This window comes from Triticum dicoccoides, chromosome 1B (genome assembly GCF_002162155.2).
Source record: "Triticum dicoccoides isolate Atlit2015 ecotype Zavitan chromosome 1B, WEW_v2.0, whole genome shotgun sequence".
Taxonomy (NCBI): domain Eukaryota; kingdom Viridiplantae; phylum Streptophyta; class Magnoliopsida; order Poales; family Poaceae; genus Triticum; species Triticum dicoccoides.
In genome coordinates this window covers 358,517,471-358,534,128 of record NC_041381.1, presented here as the reverse complement: position 1 = coordinate 358,534,128, position 16,658 = coordinate 358,517,471, and positions in this window count along the sequence as shown.

Genomic DNA, 16,658 nt, shown 5'->3' with positions numbered 1-16,658 from the left:
TTCCTCACATGCACAACAATACAAAATTCTACCCACGACAATTGGACATCGCATTGCAGAATTGAACCAAGCAGTTAACTAAACACCACAACAAATGAACCAAACATTAACGGAGGACCACATTGCACAATATAACATACTCCTAATAGAAGATCAGACAGTTAACCAAACAGTTAACTACAACCAATTGTAGCAATTGTATTTGTTTCTCATGTATTTACTATAGCCAAATTCAATTTATTCCTCACATGGTATACAATAACAGAATGCACCCACAACTATTGAACATCGCATTGCAGAATTGAACCAAACAGTTAACTAAACACCATAACACAAATGAACCAAATGTTAACTGAGCACCACATTGTACAATGTATAACCAAACCAAGCATTCTTGACAACTTGGAAATATAACAATTGTATCCGTTTCTCATGTATTTTGTATCGATAAATTAGATTTATTTCTCACATGGAAGACAATACAAAATTGCATCCTGAAGAATTGAACATCACATTTGCAGAATTGAACCAAACAGTTAACTGAAGACGAGAACTAATGAACAAAACAGTTAATAAGTGAGCACCAAGTAGTATTTCTATTTAGTACAAGCGGAGGCTAGCAAAAAGATTGAGAAGCAACCAACCAAGAAATGAAAAATCACATAAGTGAGCATTAAGCATAACTAACACCGAATAATGCACCACAAGTAGGATGTAATTTCGTTGCATAACTATTGACTTTCGTGCTTGCATAGGGAATCACAAACCTTAACACCAATATTCTTACTAAAGCATAATTACTCACCAACATGACCACATACTATTATCTCCATAATGTAAAACTATTGCAAGGAATCAAACTTATCATATCCAATGATCTACATGAAATTTTTCATTATATACCTCTTGAATATCTATCACTTTGGGACTAAATTTATATATTACCATTGCTACTCACAAGCTCTCAAATAAATTTAAGCGAAGGACGAGAGCATAAGTATTTCTTCAAAATTTTCAACTCTCAAAATAATCTAAGTGAAGCATGAGAGTAAATGAAAAACTACTCCAAAAAGAAATAAGTGAAGATCAAGCGAGTAGTTATGTAAATGGGTAGCTATTTGAGGACTCTCTCTTATTTAAAAGTTTCAGATCTATGTATTTTATTAAAACAGCAAGCAAAACAAAATAAAATATAATTCTAAGAATGGCACACATCATGTGAAGAAGCAAAAACTTTGGCTCAACCGAGGCTAACCGATAATTGTTGATGAAGAAAGTGGGATGACTACCTGGGCATCCCCAAGCTTAGATGTTTGAGACTTCTTGGAATATTAACTTGGGATGCCTTGGGCATCCCCAAGCTTGATCTCTTGTGTCTTCTTCATTCCTCTCATAACACGGTTTCCCTAATTCTTAAAAACTTCATCCACACAAAACTAAACATGAACTCGTAAGATACATTAGTATAAATCAATGTAACACCTTATCATTCTCTACTGTATCAAATCACTAAAATTATAATTTAACATTGCATACTAAATGTTGATGTCTACTACCCAAGTTTATTCTTGTAGACTCGTGTTGGGCCTCCAAGCGCAGAGTTTTGTAGGACAGTAGCAATTTTCCCTCAAGTGGATGACCTGAGGTTTATCATTCCGTGGGAGGCGTAGGATGAAGATGGTGTCTCTCAAACAACCCTGTGTCGGTGTAATGAGAACCAGGGTCCCACTAACCTCTGAAGATGGGCCATGACAGTGCTTAGCAACGCCTGACAATCATTTCGCCAGCAAACACTACTACCGCGTGGGGAGCGTCTCTCCCGCGGCATGGATCAACACCCAAGCCAGAGGCATGAAGAGCAAAAGGGCAAGATGGACTTCCCTCGGCAACACCCTTGCCGGGGCGGCCTACATAACCCCGGCAAGAGCCTTGCCGGGGTGACTAGCCCTACACCGGCAAGGCCGCCACTCTTAAGCCTGAGAGTTCTAACACCATCGACAACATTAAGACCACGGGCCCGTGAGTCTAGATAAGGACTAGAAGACGAACACCCCTGGCAAAATCCTTGCCGGGGACGGCCGAAGACCCACGGCAAGATCCTTGCCGGGGACGGCCGCGAGACCCTGGAAAGACCCTTACCGAGGGCATCTACGGGGCCGCGGCCAGGCCCGCACCTGCCAAAGTTTTGCCGCCCCGCAGCCGCTGTCGGTGTCAAAACCGGCGGATCTCGGGTAGGGGGTCCCGAACTGTGCGTCTAGGCGGATGGTAACAGGAGACAAGGGACACGATGTTTTACCCAGGTTCGGGCCCTCTTGATGGAGGTAAAACCCTACGTCCTTCTTGATTGATATTGATGATGTGGGTATTACAAGAGTAGATCTACCACGAGATCAAGGAGGCTAAACCCTAGAAGGTAGCCTATGGTATGATTGTTGTAATTGTTGTTCTATCCTACGGACTAAAGCCATCCAGTTTATATAGACACCGGAGAGGGCTAGGGTTACACAGAGTTGGTTACAATGGTAGGAGATCCACATATCCGTATCGCCAAGCTTGCCTTCCACGCCAAGGAAAGTCCCATCCCGACACGGGACGAAGTCTTCAATCTTGTATCTTCATAGTCTTGGAGTCCGGCCGATGATGGTAGTTCAGCTATCCGGACACCCCCTAGTCCAGGACTCCCTCAGTAGCCCCCGAACCAGGCTTCAATGACGATGAATCCGGCGCGTATATTGTCTTCGGCGTTGCAAGGCGGGGTCTCCTTCAAATTTCATGTACCTTCTGAATAGTGTCCGGCTTCCTTATAAATGTTGCGCTCCTCGGCTTCTACGCCCAATAATGGCCCTCTTCCACGTGTCGTATGTATGTGAAAAGCCAGGGCATTTTTACGTTTTACCCCCTAGCCGTGCGAACGAGCCGCCTATAAGAGAGGCGAGGATCTAGATCCAACTCACACCATTCTCCTTCCGCAAGAACTCATCGAAGCGCCTCTAACAAAAAATCCATTCCATCATGGATAGTCGACGCGGCTCCTCCTCTCGCGCTCCCAGCCCTCAGCCGGGAGATTGGGGGAGGTGCTCAGTTCCACATAGCGAGCTAGTGACGCTCCAAACCGAGGGATATCTTCCCCCAGCCTTCATGGTTCCGGTTCGATCCGGACTGGCCACCTTCAGGGGTGGAAAGCAGGCGGAGAGCGTCCCCAACCCTTCCAAAGGAGAGCGGGTATGCTTCGTCCCTTACCTAATAAGGGGACTCGGATTTCCCATACATCCGTTTCTCCGGGGGCTCTTGGAGTTCTACGGACTCCAGCTTCACCACCTTACGCCTGCCTCCATCCTGCACATCGCGGGCTTTGTAGCTCTTTGCGAGCTGTTCTTGGGCATCGAGCCCCATTTTGCGCTATGTAAGAGATTGTTTTGCCTCGTTCCCCGTTCTCACGAGGGGTCGATATATCAAGTGGGCGGAGCCGAAATATGGCGCATCGCTGGGACCGGATATCTATCCGGTACCCCGAAGAAGGCGTCCGAAGACTGGCCTTCGGAATGGTTCTATATGGAGGACGCCCCTCTGCCGGATCCAGTTCGGATCGGCCTCGCGGAGTTCAGCAATGCTCCCTTGAAGAAACGCCTGAGTTGGCGCCCGCGGAGCCCTCAACGGGAGGATGATGGGAGCGTCCATTATCTGATGGGCCGGATTAAGTTACTGGCCCACTCCGGCTTGACCATGATTGGAGTCATGGCCACGTGCATTATGCGAGGGGTGCAGCCGCTCCAATATAGGGGCCACTCCATGTGGGATTTTAACGGGGAAGATGACGCCACCTGTCATGGCCGCAAAGGGCCGGGATCGGCCGCCGATCTAGTAAAGATCCTGTTCGGCTTGTACAAGGGGGAGAAGGAGGACTTCCTCCGCACGAGTCCATTGAATGGATTCTCCATGAATAACCCTCGGAGCTGGGTAAGCGGACGTTTATCTATCCGATCCGTATTTCCAAAGTCAAGTGTCTTACTTTGTGATGTTGACACAGGAGCTGCGCCGGGACGTGGAGGGCGTTCAAAGCCTGACTCCACAGCCCGAGGGTCCAGGACGATCCCTTGATCCGGCCTCCGAAGAGGATCCAGACATAAAGGTGGAGCTGATTGACGGGGTGTTCCACCAACTTAGCATGGATAATGCTCTAGTTGCCATTACGGCTGACTACCCCGGTTTATCTTCGGCTTCCCAGGTGACTACGACCGGAGTCCTAGCATCATCATTTGATCCATGCTCATTTCTGACCATCATGTTGGAAATATGCCCTAGAGGCAATAATAAAAGTATTATTATATTTCCTTGTTCATGATAATTGTCTTTTATTCATGCTATAACTGTATTATCCGGAAATCGTAATACACGTGTGAATACATAGACCATAACATGTCCCTAGTAAGCCTCTAGTTGACTAGCTCGTTGATCAACAGATAGTCATGGTTTCCTGGCTATGGACATTGGATGTCGTTGATAACGGGATCACATCATTAGGAGAATGATATGATGGACAAGACCCAATCCTAAGCATAGCACAAGATCGTATAGTTCGTTTGCTAGAGCTTTTTCAATGTCAAGTATCCTTTCCTTAGACCATGAGATCGTGTAACTCCCGGATACCGTAGGAGTGCTTTGGGTGTACCAAACGTCACAACGTAACTGGGTGACTATAAAGGTGCACTACAGGTATCTCCGAAAGTGTCTGTTGGGTTGACACAGATCGAGACTGGGATTTGTCACTCCGTATGACGGAGAGGTATCTCTGGGCCCACTTGGTAATGCATCATCATAATGAGCTCAAAGTGACCAAGTAGTTGATCACGGGATCATGCATTACGGTATGAGTAAAGTGACTTGCCGGTAACGAGACTGAACAAGGTATTGGGATATCGACGATCGAGTCTCGGGCAAGTAACGTACCGATTGACAAAAGGAATTGTATACGGGGTTGTTTAATCCTCGACATCGTGGTTCATCCGATGAAATCATCGAGGATCATGTGGGAGCCAACATGGGTATCCAGATCCCGCTGTTGGTTATTGCCCGAGAGTCGTCTCGGTCATGTCTACGTGTCTCCCAAACCCGTAGGGTCTACACACTTAAGGTTCGGTGACGCTAGGGTTGTATGAATATGAGTATGCAGCATACTGAATGTTGTTCGGAGTCCCGGATGAGATCCCGGACGTCACGAGGAGTTTCGGAATGGTCCGGAGGTAAAGAATTATATATAGGAAGTGGTATTTCGGCCATCGGGAAAGTTTCGGGGTCACCCGGTATTGTACCGGGACCACCGGAAGGGTCCCGGGGGTCCACCGGGTGGGGCCACCCATCTCGAAGGGCCCCATGGGCTGAAGTGGAAGGGGAACCAGCCCATAGTGGGCTGGTGCGCGCCCCTAGGCCCACCCCCTGCGCCTAGGGTTGAAACCCTAGGGTGGGGGGGGGGGCGCACCACATGCCTTGGGGGGCACTCCACCCCCCCTGGCCGCCGCCCCCTTGGGAGATTGCATCTCCCAGGGCCGGCGCCCCCCCTGGGGGCCTATATAAAGGAGGGCAGGGGGGAGGGCAGACGCACCCTGTGCATTGGCGCCTCCCTCCCCCTGCTACACCTCGTCCTCCTCCCGCAGCAGCTTGGCGAAGCCCTGCCGGAGTTCTGCTGCATCCACCACCATGCCGTCGTGCTGCTGGATCATCATCAACCTCTCCTTCCCCCTTGCTGGATCAAGAAGGAGGAGACGTCTCCCGTCCCGTACGTGTGTTGAACGTGGAGGTGCTGTCCGTTCAGCACTTGGTCATCGGTGATCTGAATCACGGCGAGTAAGACTCCATCATCACCATCCCCTTGAACGCTTCCGCACGCGATCTACAAGTGGTATGTAGATGCAAACTCACTCCCTTGACTCGTTGCTTAGATGAACTCATAGATGGATCTTGGTGAAACCATAGGAAAATTTTTAATTTTCTGCAACGTTCCCCAACAGTGGCATCATGAGCTAGGTTCATGCGTAGTTCTCTATTGCAAGAGTAGAACACAATTTTGTTGTGGGCGTGGATCTTATCAACTTGCTTGCCACTACTAGTCTTTTCTTGCTTCAGCGGTATTGTGGGATGAAGCGGCCCGGACCAACCTTACACGTACGCTTACGTGAGACCGGTTCCACCGACAGACATGCACTAGTTGCATAAGGTGGCTGGCGGGTGTCTGTCTCTCCCACTTTAGTTGGAGCGGATTTGATGAAAAGGGTCCTTATGAAGGGTAAATAGAAGTTGACAAAATCACATTGTGGTTATTCGTAGGTAAGAAAACATTCTTGCTAGAACCCAATTGCAGCCACGTAAAAGATGCAACAACAATTAGAGGACGTCTAACTTGTTTTTGCAGCAATTGTCATGTGATGTGATATGGCCAGAAGTTGTGATGAATGATGAATGATATATTGTGATGTATGAGATCATGTTCTTGTAATAGGACTCACGACTTGCATGTCGATGAGTATGACAACCGGCAGGAGCCATAGGAGTTGTCTTTATTTTTGTATGACCTGCGTGTCATTGAAGAACGCCATGTAAATTACTTTACTTTATTGCTAAATGCGTTAGCCATAGAAGTAGAAGTAGTCGTTGGCGTGACAACTTCATGAAGACACGATGATGGAGATCATGGTGTCATGCCGGTGACAAGATGATCATGGAGCCCCGAAGATGGAGATCAATGGAGCTATATGATATTGGCCATATCATGTCACTACTATATAATTGCATGTGATGTTTATTATGCTTATGCATCTTGTTTACTTAGAACGACAGTAGTAAATAAGATGATCCCTTACAACAATTTCAAGAAGTGTTCTCCCCTAACTGTGCACCGTTGCTAAAGTTCGTCGTTTTGAAGCACCACGTGATGATCGGGTGTGATAGATCCTTACGTTCACATACAACGGGTGTAAGACAGTTTTACACATGCAAAACACTTAGGGTTAACTTGACGAGCCTAGCATGTACAGACATGGCCTCGGAACACAAAGACCGAAAGGTCGAACATGAGTCGTATGGAAGATACGATCAACATGAAGATGTTCACCGACGATGACTAGTCCGTCTCACGTGATGATCGGACACGGCCTAGTTGACTCGGATCGTGTAACACTTAGATGACTAGAGGGATGTCTAATCTGAGTGGGAGTTCATTGAATAATTTGATTAGATGAACTTAATTATCATGAACTTAGTCTAAAACCTTTGCAAATATGTCTTGTAGATCAAATGGCCAACGCTCATGTCAACATGAACTTCAACGCGTTCCTAGAGAAAACCAAGCTGAAAGATGATGGCAGCAACTATACGGACTGGGTCCGGAACCTGAGGATCATCCTCATAGCTGCTAGGAAACAATATGTCCTAGAAGGACCGCTAGGTGATGCTCCCGTCCCAGAGAACCAAGACGTTATGAATGCTTGGCAGTCTCGCACTGATGATTACTCCCTCGTTCAGTGCGGCATGCTTTACAGCTTAGAACCGGGGCTCCAAAAGTGTTTTGAGCAACACGGAGCATATGAGATGTTCGAGGAGCTGAAACTAGTTTTCCAAGATCATGCCCGGGTCGAGAGATATGAAGTCTCTGACAAGTTCTATAGTTGTAAGATGGAGGAAAACAGTTCTGTCAGTGAGCACATACTCAAAATGTCTGGGTTGCACAACCGCCTGTCCCAGCTGGACATTAACCTCCCTGACGAGGCGGTCATTGACAGAATCCTTCAGTCGCTCCCACCAAGCTACAAGAGCTTTGTGATGAACTACAATATCCAGGGGATGGTGAAGACCATTCCTGAAGTATTTTCAATGCTGAAGTCAGCAGAGGTTGAGATCAAGAAAGAACATCAAGTGTTGATGGTCAATAAGACCACTAAGTTCAAGAAGGGCAAGGGCAAGAAGAACTTCAAGAAGGACGGCAAGGATGTTGCCGTGCCCGGTAAGCCAGTTACTGGGAAGAAGTCAAAGAATGGACCCAAGCCTGAGACTGAGTGCTTTTATTGCAAGGGGAAGGGTCACTGGAAGCGGAACTGCCCCAAATACTTGGCGGATAAGAAGGCCAGCAACACCAAAGGTATATTTGATATACATGTAATTTATGTGTACCTTACCAGTACTCGTAGTAACTCTTGGGTATTTGATACCAGTGCCGTTGCTCATATTTGTAACTCACAGCAGGAGCTGCGGAATAAACGGAGACTGGCGAAGGACGAGGTGACGATGCGCGTCGGGAATGGTTCCAAGGTCGATGTGATCGCCGTCGGCACGCTACCTCTATATTTACCTACGGGATTAGTTATAAACCTTAATAATTGTTATTTGGTGCCAAGTTTGAGCATGAACATTGTATCTGGATCTCGTTTGATACGAGATGGCTACTCATTTAAATCCGAGAATAATGGTTGTTCTATTTATATGAGAGATATGTTTTATGGTCATGCCCCGATGGTCAATGGTTTATTCTTAATGAATCTCGAGCGTAATATTACACATATTCATAGTGTGAATGCCAAAAGATGTAAAGTTGATAACGATAGTCCCACATACTTGTGGCACTGCCGCCTTGGTCACATTGGTGTCAAGCGCATGAAGAAGCTCCATGTTGATGGACTTTTAGAGTCTCTCGATTATGAATCATTTGACACATGCGAACCATGGCTCATGGGAAAAATGACCAAGACTCCGTTCTCCGGAACAATGGAGCGAGCAACCAACTTGTTGGAAATCATACATACCGATGTGTGCGGTCCAATGAGCGTTGAGGCTCGCGGAGGATATCATTATGTTCTCACTCTCACTGATGACTTGAGTAGATATGGGTATGTCTACTTAATGAAACACAAGTCTGAGACCTTTGAAAAGTTCAAGGAATTTCAGAATGAGGTAGAGAATCAACGTGACCGAAAGATAAAGTTCCTACGATCATATCGTGGAGGAGAATATTTAAGTCACGAATTTGGTACACACTTAAGGAAATGTGGAATCGTTTCACAACTCACGCCGCCTGGAACACCTCAGCGTAACGGTGTGTCCGAACGTCGTAATCGCACTCTATTGGATATGGTGTGGTCTATGATGTCTCTTACCGATTTACCGCTATCATTTTGGGGATACGCTCTAGAGACAGCTACATTCGCTTTAAATAGGGCACCGTCTAAATCCGTTGAGACGACACCGTATGAATTATGGTTTGGGAAGAAATCTAAGTTGTCGTTTCTAAAAGTTTGGGGATGCGATGCTTATGTCAAGAAACTTCAACCTGAAAAGCTCGAACCCAAGTCAGAAAAATGCGTCTTCATAGGATACCCTAAGGAAACCATTGGGTATACCTTCTACTTAAGATCCGAGGGCAATATCTTTGTTGCCAAGAACGGATGCTTTCTGGAAAAAGAGTTTCTCTCGAAAGAAGTAAGTGGGAGGAAAGTAGAACTCGATGAAGTACTACCTCTCGAACGGGAAAGTAGTGCATCTCAGGAAAATGTTCCTGTGATGCCTACACCAACTGAAGAGGAAAATAATGATGATGATCAAAGTACTTCAGATCAAGTTGCTACTGAATTTCGTAGGTCCACAAGGACATGTTCCGCACCAGAGTGGTACGGCAACCCTGTCCTGGAAATCATGTTGTTGGACAATGGTGAACCTTCGAACTATGAAGAAGCAATGGCGGGCCCAGATTCCAACAAATGGCTTGAAGCCATGAAATCTGAGATAGAATCCATGTATGAAAACAAAGTATGGACTTTGACAGACTTGCCCGATGATCGGCGAGCGATAGAAAACAAATGGATCTTTAAGAAGAAGACGGACGCGGATGGAAATGTTACCATCTATAAAGCTCGACTTGTCGCTAAGGGTTATCGACAAGTTCAAGGGATTGACTACGACGAGACATTCTCTCCCGTAGCGAAGCTGAAGTCCGTCCGAATCATGTTAGCAATTGCCGCATACTATGATTATGAGATATGGCAGATGGACGTCAAAATGGCATTCCTTAACGGACATCTTAAGGAAGAGCTATATATGATGCAGCCGGAAGGTTTTGTCGATCGTAATAATGTTAACAAAGTATGCAAGCTCCAGCGATCCATTTATGGGCTGGTGCAAGCATCTCGGAGTTGGAACATTCGCTTTGATGAGATGATCAAAGCGTTTGGGTTTATGCAGACTTATGGAGAAGCCTGCGTTTACAAGAAAGTGAGTGGGAGCTCTGTAGCATTTCTCATATTATATGTAGATGACATACTCTTGATGGGAAATGATATAGAACTTTTGGACAACATTAAGGCCTACTTGAATAAGTGTTTTTCAATGAAGGACCTTGGAGAAGCTGCTTATATATTAGGCATCAAGATCTATAGAGATAGATCGAGACGCCTCATAGGTCTTTCACAAAGCACATACCTTGATAAGATTTTGAAGAAGTTCAAAATGGATCAGTCCAAGAAAGGGTTCTTGCCTGTGTTGCAAGATGTGATATTGAGCTCGGCTCAATTCCCGACCACGGCAAAAGATAAAGAAGAGATGAGTGTCATCCCCTATGCTTCAGCCATAGGATCTATTATGTATGCCATGCTGTGTACCAGACCTGATGTAAACCTTGCCGTAAGTTTGGTAGGAAGGTACCAAAGTAATCCCAGCAAGGAACACTAGACATCGGTCAAGAATATCCTGAAGTACCTGAAAAGGACAAAGGAGATGTTTCTCGTTTATGGAGGTGATGAAGAGCTCGTCGTAAAGGGTTACATCGACGCTAGCTTCGACACAGATCTGGATGACTCTAAGTCACAAACCGGATACGTGTATATGTTGAATGGTGGAGCAGTGAGCTGGTGCAGCTGCAAGCAGAGCGTCGTGGCGGGATCTACATGTGAAGAGGAATACATGGCAGCCTCGGAGGCAGCGCATGAAGCAATTTGGGTGAAGGAGTTCATCACCGACCTAGGAGTCATACCCAATGCGACGGGGCCGATCAAACTCTTCTGTCACAACACTGGAGCTATTGCCCTTGCCAAGGAGCCCAGGTTTCACAGGAAGACCAGTCACATCAAGCGTCGCTTCAACTCCATCCGTGAAAATGTTCAAGATGGATACATAGAAATTTGCAAAGTACATACGGATCTGAATGTCGCAGATCCGTTGACTAAACCTCTCTCGCGAGCAAAACATGATCAACACCAGAACTCTATGGGTGTGCGATTCATCACAATGTAACTAGATTATTGACTAGTGCAAGTGGGAGACTGTTGGAAATATGCCCTAGAGGCAATAATAAAAGTATTATTATATTTCCTTGTTCATGATAATTGTCTTTTATTCATGCTATAACTATATTATCCGGAAATCGTAATACATGTGTCAATACATAGACCATAACATGTCCCTAGTAAGCCTCTAGTTGACTAGCTCCTTGATCAATAGATAGTCATGGTTTCCTGGCTATGGACATTGGATGTCGTTGATAACGGGATCACATCATTAGGAGAATGATGTGATGGACAAGACCCAATCCTAAGCATAGCACAAGATCGTATAGTTCGTTTGCTAGAGCTTTTTCAATGTCAAGTATCCTTTCCTTAGACCATGAGATCGTGTAACTCCCGGATACCGTAGGAGTGCTTTGGGTGTACCAAACGTCACAACGTAACTGGGTGACTATAAAGGTGCACTACAGGTATCTCCAAAAGTGTCTGTTGGGTTGACATGGATCGAGACTGGGATTTGTCACTCCGTATGACGGAGAGGTATCTCTGGGCCCACTCGGTAATGCATCATCATAATGAGCTCAAAGTGACCAAGTGGTTGATCACGGGATCATGCATTACGGTACGAGTAAAGTGACTTGCCAGTAACGAGACTAAACAAGCTATTGGGATACCGACGATCGAGTCTCGGGAAAGTAACGTACCGATTGACAAAAGGAATTATATACGGGGTTGTTTAATCCTCGACATCGTGGTTCATCCGATGAAATCATCGAGGAGCATGTGGGAGCCAACATGGGTATCCAGATCCCGCTGTTGATTATTGCCTGAGAGTCGTCTCGGTCATGTCTACGTGTCTCCCGAACCCGTAGGGTCTACACACTTAAGGTTCGGTGACGCTAGGGTTGTATGAATATGAGTATGCAGCATACCGAATGTTGTTTGGAGTCCCGGGTGAGATCCCGGACGTCACGAGGAGTTTCGGAATGGTCTGGAGGTAAAGAATTATATATAGGAAGTGGTATTTCGGCCATCGGAAAAGTTTCGGGGTCACCCGGTATTGTACCGGGACCACCAGAAGGGTCCCGGGGGTCCACCGGGTGGGGCCACCCATCTCGGAGGGCCCCATGGGCTGAAGTGGGAGGGGAACCAGCCCATAGTGGGCTGGTGCGCCCCCCTAGGCCCACCCCCTGCGCCTAGGGTTGAAACCCTAGGGTGGGGGGGCGGCGCACCACATGCCTTGGGGGGCACTCCACCCCCTGGCCGCCGCCCCCTTGGGAGATTGCATCTCCCAGGGCCGGCGCCCCCCTGGGGGCCTATATAAAGGAGGGAAGGGGGGAGGGCAGCCGCACCCTGTGCATTGGCGCCTCCCTCCCCCTGCTACACCTCGTCCTCCTCCCGCAGCAGCTTGGCGAAGCCCTGCCGGAGTTCTGCTGCATCCACCACCACGCCGTCGTGCTACTGGATCATCATCAACCTCTCCTTCCCCCTTGCTGGATCAAGAAGGAGGGGACGTCTCCCGTTCCGTACGTGTGTTGAACGCGGCGGTGCTGTCCGTTCAGCACTTGGTCATCGGGGATCTGAATCACGGCGAGTACGACTCCATCATCACCATCCCCTTGAACGCTTCCGCACGCGATCTACAAGTGGTATGTAGATGCAAACTCACTTCCTTGACTCGTTGCTTAGATGAACTCATAGATGGATCTTGGTGAAACCGTAGGTAAAATTTTAATTTTCTGCAACGTTCCCCAACACATCATCTGCCGATGGTGCATCGTAGGAGGCGTATTTAAGGCGGGAAGCCGAACCCGCGGCGGCTGACCAACAAGGGTCAGCTCAGCCCAGCAGGCGGAAGAGGAGTGCGGCGCGAATCGAAACGTCGCCGGAACGGTACGGCGCACCGCCGTTTTTAAGGGAAAGATCCCTAGGAGTTTTATTAACGCTCATGACTTTTCCAGGAGAAAGAGCGCTCGCCGGACAGTGTCCGGAGAGGTTGCAAATCAAGCCTCCGCCAGCCATGCTCCAGCGCGTGGTTCAGAAGGGGAGGCAAACACAAGGCATGAGCTGGATGGTCCTCCAACGGAGGATGCCGACAGGCTGTCCGCCACCAGGTCTGAGATGGAGAGCGCCATGAATCACAGGCGTCGCCGGACAGTTCTTCGTGACACGTGTTTCTCCCCGGAGGCGTTGAATGCCTTTAATGCGGGAGACGCGCACCTCCGTGCTGCTCAAGATGGTTTAACCAGAGCCACGGAGCAGTATGTGAAGGACATACGGGTAAGGAATTTTAGTAGTTATATATGCCAGTAACCCCCGAGACTTAAAATAGTTAGAATAACTGATTTAAGGATCATTCGTTATGCAGGATCTTACAGAGAAGAATACCCACCTGTCCCGGGAGCTTCAAGAGTGCAAGGCCCAACTTGAGGCCGCACTGTCCGCCACAGGGGGAGCTACAGAGACCCCCACTGGTAATACATACTTCGAAAAGATAAGTAGTTAATAAAGTGCGGCATGTGCGTAAATCTGACAATAATATTGCAGAGGGTGCCGGACTAGATCCGGACAAGCAACAGCTACTGCGCCAGCTGAAGGCTGGCGAGAGGGTGCTTATGAAGGTGCAGCAGGAGAGAAACAAGCTCCAAGATGCCCACACCCAGCTGGGAGAAGAGCTGAAAGGTGTTCAGGCCCAGCTGTCTGGCTCTGTGAAGGAGAATCAGCGGCTTCATCGCGGCATTTATAGTAAGTGCTTGAGCAAACTCCTTTGAAAAGAAGAGTCTGGCGAGGAAGTCGATTGACAGAAATGTGTCTTTAGGTGTGCTCACAGGTCGCCCTGTGAAGGAAATGCCCGGTTCAACGGGTGACCAACTCCCCGAGCTGATGCAACTGCACGAACGTGTTCGGCAAGCGATGAATGGCGTCGCCCAGTCCTTATGGCCATCCGTCTCCCTACCCGAAAGCCTCGAAGGACTTGCCGAGAAGCTGCAGGGAGCACGGCAGCGCTTCCGTCTGTGGAAGATATCAGCCTGCCGTCAAGGCACTAGGGAGGCCTGGGCCATGGTAAAGACGTGGTACAAGATGGCGGATCCGAACCACATGGCTGAGGTCGGACCTGTGGGGCCCGATGGGAAGGAGATCCCTGTGAGCTTAATGTACGGCCAAGTAGAGTTGGCCGCTAAGTATTCCCAACAGGACTGTAAATTAGACAGCCTGTTAGACGGGATTGAAGAGGAGTACAATCAGTCAATTTCACGATGTATTTTAAAATGACATGTAAAATGCCTTCTAGCCGGATTGTAGATCGTTTGTCTTTGCCGACCTTTTCGCTTCAACCTCGGGACCCTAGAGTCCGGAGTGTGTCCGAATACCTTCTCAGTTATGAAAAAAAACCGGGGCATGCATGGAGACCAGGCGTAGGGGTCATTAGTGCTTTATCAGACAAGTGCCCAACTAGTTATGTTATATTACATGGTTAGTAAGAAACATCTTCCAGGGAGAATAGTTCTGTTAGGGGTTCCTTTCCCTGGGAGGCATGCCCTATAATGCATGTCCATACTGTGAAGATAGCAGAAAAAGCATCTAGGGGCGGATAAGTTAAATAAGTAATAAATCATCTTTCAAGTCACCGACCGAATATTCCCTTAAGAACGCTAGCTTTCGGCTTCACCCAGTCTGAGGTACACATCCGGCTGATCCGGCAGTAACAATCGCAGAGGTGCTCCCTTTACCTCCTAGCCGAACAATCGGGAACGTAGGGGTAAGCACAGGAGCCAGGCAACCCAGCTTGGCCAAAACTTAAGTCATATCGATGGATATAATGGTGAATAAAAGGTACATGCGGAAGTATGACACATGTGTTGGGCATGAAGCCCGTATAAATAAGCTTCTGTTAAAGAAGCCCCCAGGTATAATGAGTGCTAGGAGCACATCAAGCATGTGCGAACAATGCACAAATCATCCTATCGAAGGCTTTTACTAAAAAAAGTGGGAAGAAGGAGGGGGACAAGAGACAGTGAAAATGTAAAAGGTGGACGGAGGAGGGAGACGAACTCTGAGTCCGGCGCTAGGCGTAGAATCTTCGGAGACGGGCTGCGTTCCACGGGTTCGGCTCGAGTCGGTTGTCAGATGCGTTACGTAGATGGTATGCTCCGCCGGTTAGGACTTGGTCGATGATGAAGGGACCTTCCCATTTGGGCTTAAGTTTGTCCTTTTTCTTGTCCGGCAGGCGTAGAACAAGTTTGCCAACATTGTAAGTTTTGGCCCGTACTTCTCTGCTTTGATATCTTCGAGCCTGCTGCTGATAGAATGCGGAACAAGCTTTTTCCACGCCCCGCTCCTCCTCTAAGGCGTCCAAACTGTCCTGCCGATCCATCTCGGCTTCTCTTTCTTCGTACATGCGCACGCGAGGTGAGTCATGAATCATATCGCAGGGCAGAACTGCCTCTGCGCCGTACACCATAAAAAATGGTGTGAATCCGGTAGTGCGGTTTGGCGTGGTGCGCAACCCCCAGAGTACGGATTCGAGCTCCTCTACCCAGTGCGTGTTAGATTCCTTGAAGGACCGCACTAGTCTGGGTTTGATGCCGCTCATGATTAGACCGTTTGCTCGTTCGACTTGACCGTTAGTTTGGGGGTGATAGACTGAAGCGTATTCGAGCTTGATACCCATGTTTTTGCACCAGATTTTAACCTCGTCGGCCGTGAAATTCGTGCCGTTATCGGTGATGATGCTGTGGGGGACACCATAACGGTGTACGACCCCCGATATGAAGTCTATCACGGGTCCGGATTCGGCCATTTTAACTGGCTTGGCCTATATCCATTTGGTGAATTTGTCCACCATGACCAATAGGTATTTTTGCTTGTGGGTTCCCCCTTTAAGGGGTCCAACCATATCAAGCCCCCAGACCGCAAACGGCCAGGTGATGGGTATAGTTTTGAGGGCGGTGGGTGGCATGTGGCTTTGATTAGCAAAGAGCTGGCAGCCGACGCACCGTTGGACTAAGTCCTGAGCATCTGCCCGGGCAGTCGGCCAATAAAATCCTGTACGGAAGGCCTTGCATACAAGGGCCCGGGCTGCGGCGTGGTGCCCACCGAGTCCGGCATGAATTTCAGCCAGGAGATTTTGCCCTTCCTCTTCGGAGATACACCCTTGAAGGACTCCGGTTGTGCTTTTCTTATAAAGTTCTCCCTCATGGACCTTGTAGGCTTTAGATCGCCGAACTATGCAGCGGGCCTCATTTTGGTCTTCGGGGAGTTCCTGCCGAGTTAAGTAGGCTAGGAATGGTTCCATCCACAGGGTGATTACTGCCATTATTTCGTGGGCTGAGGGTGTTATTTCGTTGGCTGAGCCACTGACCGTGTCAGAATGTTCCGTGTTGGGTGGCGCGGTTGCTT